Source organism: Podarcis bocagei, assembly GCF_964188305.1.
Source record: "Podarcis bocagei genome assembly, chromosome: 3".
NCBI classification, from domain to species: domain Eukaryota; kingdom Metazoa; phylum Chordata; class Lepidosauria; order Squamata; family Lacertidae; genus Podarcis; species Podarcis bocagei.
The window spans coordinates 87,509,719-87,515,139 of record NC_138127.1 but is presented as its reverse complement, the minus strand read 5'-3'; the positions used below and the strand labels follow the sequence as shown (position 1 = coordinate 87,515,139).

Sequence of the window (5,421 nt, the reverse complement as noted above, 5' to 3'; positions counted from 1 at the left end):
GACAGTTCGACTCCTGAGACAATTGAAAATCAACGTCCGGCTTTCAATTGGTGCAGGAGCCCCAGAAAAAGATAACCGACAGCTGTGTCGGATGTTCAGCTTCCAAAAAACATTCAAAAACCGGAACACATACTTCTGGGAATTTGGCGTTCGGGAACTGATTTGATAATCAACTAAGGCGTTTGAGAACCAAGTTACCACTGTACTTGTATATATTGTTTCCAAGTACCCTGGGTTAAGTACTTAATTCGTTCCGGAGGTCCGTTCTTAACCTGAAACTGTTCTTAACCTGAAGCACCACATTAGCTAATGGGGCCTCCAGCTGCCACCACACCGCCAGAGCACAATTTCTGTTCTCATGCTGAAGCAAAGTTATTAACCTGAAGCACTATTTCTGGGTTAGCGGAGTCTGTAACATGAAGTGTCTGTAACCTGAAGCGTATATAACCTGAAGCGTATGTAACCCAAGGTACCACTGTATGTGGAAATTTATTGTTCAGGGTGAAGAGATGGCTCCATTCATTCTTCTGTGCTCCTTGCTTTTCACCCCATCATTTCACTATCAAATTACAATGGAAATCTCCATCATTCTTGAAAAGAAACCAATATAATCCTGAATGCAAAGCAGAGTAAAATGTAGCAGGCATATTATACAGACTCCTTTCAACCTTTAGAATATCATATTGATCAGGAAACGTGATGTGCTTGTGGTTGGTTATATTGATATCCATAAGAATGGTTTTATAGCCGGCTGCCTTAAATTAGGAGTTATTAACTATAATATAGTAGGGAATTGTATAAAACCATACTATTATATTTCATGGATACAGAAAAGGCGTTTGGCCCAACAAATTGTAGCTTTAAATAGGATCGGATGCTCAGTGGAGACCTATTAATGGTACAACCTGTTTGATCTCTCTGGGCAGAAGGAATGCAGAAATGCTTGATCATTTTAATTGCTTTCTTTTAAGGGTCTCCATTAGAAGACAGCCTTCCTAGGAAGGCTAGGAAGTTGGTAGAATCTCCATGGTTAAAATATTTTAAGGAAAGGCCTGGATGGTTATGGTGATGGTGATGGTGATGATGTAGGTTGTATTGCCACAATCAATGCTGATCCATTTTAACTTACTAACCAATGTGCTCTGTCAAATGCTAAAGGAAAGCACTGGAACTGACTTAGAATGGGATATTTAAAATGATATAATAGCCTATATTCCCATGCTTTACTGCTGCATGTTTTGTGACTTCTAAAAACGCTTCCCTGGGCTCTCTCTTACTGGAGAGTATTTAGCCCCACCTTTGGATTTAGGAATCCATTGAATTCTTTTTAATTAACCAAATAATTGACACATTGTGCTTAACAGAACTTGCATACCATTCTCTTGAATCCAAAGCCCCTTGTGATTGCAGTGTTTCCAGATGCTTAGCTTTAGAAAGTACAGTGGCCCAAAAGCTCCCTTTACACGCTGATTGGGTAGGTTTGGGACACTGCTGCAGAAATAGTACTGGCTGTTTTGAACTCACCTGGTGCCACTGTCTCAGACTATGACCTCACTGCATAAAGAACATTCAAAGAAAAGTTGACAAGCTAAGAGCATAAGCTTTTATTGTCTGCAAGTGAGCAGAGTCTTAAAACTTTGAATTGCAGAGATCACTTTCATCACAGCAGTTGACTTTATAATGCATGCCACTTTCTGGGTCATCAGTTCTTGTATCACAGGGGACCTCACCCTTCCTTGAACAACCAAGTATTTTTTCATAAACTTCCTCACCTGAGAAAAGGGACAGAAAGCAGGAAAAAGGAGGAGATAAAAGAGTGAATGTTTGCATCACTATTGCCACCACAATGATTAACTGAATTTCACCTAAAAGATCTAAACTGCTCTCCTTTGAGTTGTGCCCCCTACTGAGAGTTCTGCAGAGCTTAGAAATAAATAGTCTGGTAATACTGATGACTGAAGGAAAGAAGAAACACAAAATTTATTACTCTTGGGGAACAAAGCTATTCTGGGTATAGGCACACACTCCTCCCCTGCTCCCTAATCTGTTCTAGCAGAAACCCAGAACAGGTTTAAGCAGTTCATATGGGAAGGAAAGGTGGGAGGGGATACTTGTTATGTGATCAGACCTTGCTACCCATATGCATACTGTGGGACATTGCAGTCAAACATAATTGTGAATGAGTGCTAGTTAGTGTATGAAGGGGTTAATACCAGAAAACTGTGTTTTCTAGAATCATTGAGGTCCCACACTGTCTTCTCCAGTGAGGGAAGAAGTCAAGCCTTCTCTTCCTTTCCACACTCTCTTCCACCATTCAATGTGTCTGAGCTTGCTCCCTACAAGCTCAGACTGCGTTTTTGAAACTAAACTTCTATGTTTTACACCAAAGAGCGTTCTACCTGATTTCTGCTTGCCACTGCGTGGAACAAATAATAAATCAGTCTTTTGCATCTGTAAGTAAAGCATTTGAAAACTTCCTTAACAAGGTGTGGTGTTTTAAATGCTAAGAGGGATAGAAATGGGTTCACTGCTTTAGTGGATTAAATGGGATATTAAAGCAGCTTTAACAGCCTGTCCCCACGCTATCCTACTGCACAAAGTGTGACATGATTTTAAACCCTGCTGGGTCTTTCTGTGTGCTAGCCCTGCTCTTCGGATCTAGGGACCCCACCTCTTCTGTTGTTGAAATTCGTCACTAGAATCTAATTTTTCCACCCCCCACATTCCTCACTTAGTGCCACATTGAATTCTATTTCCCTTTATTGTATCGCTAAGCCCCCCCCCCAAAGACACTTAAGGGGAAAGGGAATATGGAGACCAAAAAGGTACAACCTTATGGCAGGTGATTTTTTTTTTTACCTTTATAGAAAATTATTGCAATACACTTTCTTTCACCATCAATTTCACAGGTACTCATTTCGCATTTTCCTCCTTCTTCCTCGGCTACGCAGAATGAACACTGGAGAGCATCTGCTCCAAAAGACAAAGTCTCATGTGAATAAACGAGGGTAGCCTTGTAGCCGTTTGGTTGGAAATCTTCATATTCTCGGCAAGAAAGTAATCCCTTAGGTCAGGGTTTCCCAAACTTGGGCCTCTGTTTGTTTTTTGACTACATTTCCCATCATCCCTGACCACAGATCCTGCTATTTAGGGATGATGCAACTTGTAGTCCAACAACAGCTGGAGACCCCCAAGTTTGGGAAACCCTGCCTTAGGTTAGTACAAGGATTGTTAACTCTTTGGGGACTATGGACATATTTATAAACAAGAAAAATTGACATGGGCAACACATTGCAACCAAGCACACATCACTATCTGGTCTACGGGTGACAAATAGGGCTCTTCTTTCAAGTCTTGCCTCCTCAAGGGGCGGAGAGGGGATGTCGTAGGTACCAGGGATGTGCCTGTGGATGCATATCCACTTATGGGTGACACTTTGGCAGCCCCTAGGTTACAAAAACAACATTGACGGAATGTTCACAGACAGTGTGCTTCAAAAAAAGAAATGGAAAACTATCTTGTTTTCAGAATGCCTGATTTTTAGATTTTTGAATCTGTAAACTTACTTTCAGACTATGGAAAAAGGGTAATGGGCCCAGACTCAGCTTCCTTTCCTTCTGTCCCCTTCCCTTTTCTTTCTTTCTTTCTTTCTTTCTTTCTTTCTTTCTTTCTTTCTTTCTTTCTTTCTTGTATTGGTATCTTACAATTGCTGCCCCCATAGGCACACAGGGGCAGGCATCCCTTTCTACATTACCATTCCCCAGGAAGGGACAGCACTGTCAATTCCTGAGATCACAATTTTGTTTTGCCACATGGCCTCAGAGCTGCTCTAAGCAGCTGGAAAATATTAAAGAGGGAAAGAGGCATTCCACAGACCACCTCTTCAGAATATTCAATATTGCTGCTTGAAAAGCTGGGTTGATTTTTCCTTACAAAATTTGCCCCAAATGGGATTAAAAGGAGTTGGCACAGGATGGAAATAAATTGACCCATCCGTCCCCAGCTCTGAGATGATGGAGCCCATGATTTGACCACAGCTTGAGTTCATTCTGTATTTGCAAAGTATCTCCACCGAGATACCTCTACCCTGGCATTCCAATTTAAATATTAGGGAGAGTGGCATGCATAAATAAATAAATAAATAAATAAATAAATAAATAAGTATATCTCAGCAGGCTGTAGCAGTTGGCAGGAAAGGTGCAAATGTGAAGCAGGACCACTCCATCCACTCGACTGCAACTACTGCTCTCCCTCTCCTTCAGTTGACAGCTAAAAACAATCCTTCCATCAAGTGGCAGCAGATAACAGAATCAGGGTCATTTTATTGGCTTAGCTGAGATTCTATGGAGGAGGGAGAAGTTTGGTTTGGTTCATATTTCGATGTGAATCTACCTAAGTTACATTTTCCTTCTCCTTTGGCCCAGTCTACCTGCCTTGGACCTATCTCCCTTGGTTGATAATGCTTTCCCCAACTCTCGGAAGAAGAAGAAAACATACCTCCAGGTATAAGGCACAGGAAAGCACAGATTACCAGAAAAAGTTGGCCTGGGGTGGACATCTTGGAAGCAGAAGGCACTGTGTATGTCGCAGCAGAAGCCTAAGTAATAGAGGAACAAATGCAGACTTTCACTGGATTCCACCAGAGTCGAAAAGCTTCTTCCTCTGTTCCTGTCAGAACCACTCTACAGATCACAGTATACTCAGAAAGGACTTATAAAGATAAACTAGTGGGCCGTGACATTATGAACTGGCCACTCATTACAGGACAATAATGATGTGTGGGAGGAACAGAGTCTTTTAGCTCAGGGCTACAATGGGCTCTGCAAGTCTCCACTGGCACATTTGGCCCTGCAGGACAAGACGTGTAATAATACATACATACATACATACATACATACATACATATTTTTATTTTCATTCTGCCTTTCTACAGTTCAAACCATACTCAAGGCAGCTTACATAATGAAAAAATGCATAACTACAACATCTCAAAAGTAGCCATCAATAGTAAATGCAAAACCAAACTGAACAATTTCAATAAATCGCAGCAGAAGATACAAAAAACCAAACAAACCCAGCAGCCACAAGAGCAACCACTCCCTCCCCAACAACACCTCAAGCACCGTCCTCCCAGATCAGGTGTAAAAAGGCCAGAGCTTCATGTTGCATGCCTATTTAAAAATATGTCCCACTGAGCAGAACGAGGCTCATTGCTCTGATATTTATATATACAGGTGAAACTCAGAAAATTACAATATTGTGGAAAAGTTCATTTATTTCAGTAATCCAACTTAAAAGGTGAAACTAATATATGAGATAGACTCATGACATGCAAAGCGAGATATGTCGAGCCTTTATTTGTTATAATTGTGATGATCATGGCGTACAGCTGATGAAAACCCCAAATTAACAATCTCAGAA

The 5,421-nt window shown here is 41.1% G+C and overlaps 1 long non-coding RNA gene across 1 annotated transcript; it reads right to left on the bottom strand.

The window, feature by feature from the left end:
• Nucleotides 1–1,590: 1,590 nt before the first annotated feature.
• Nucleotides 1,591–4,583, bottom strand: LOC308583123. Its single transcript, XR_014006067.1, has 3 exons — nt 4,498–4,583; nt 2,860–2,970; nt 1,591–1,772 (listed from the first exon to the last, which is right to left on the bottom strand). It is a non-coding gene; the product is annotated as an uncharacterized lncRNA (long non-coding RNA).
• Between the last annotated feature and the right edge of the window lie 838 nt (nt 4,584–5,421).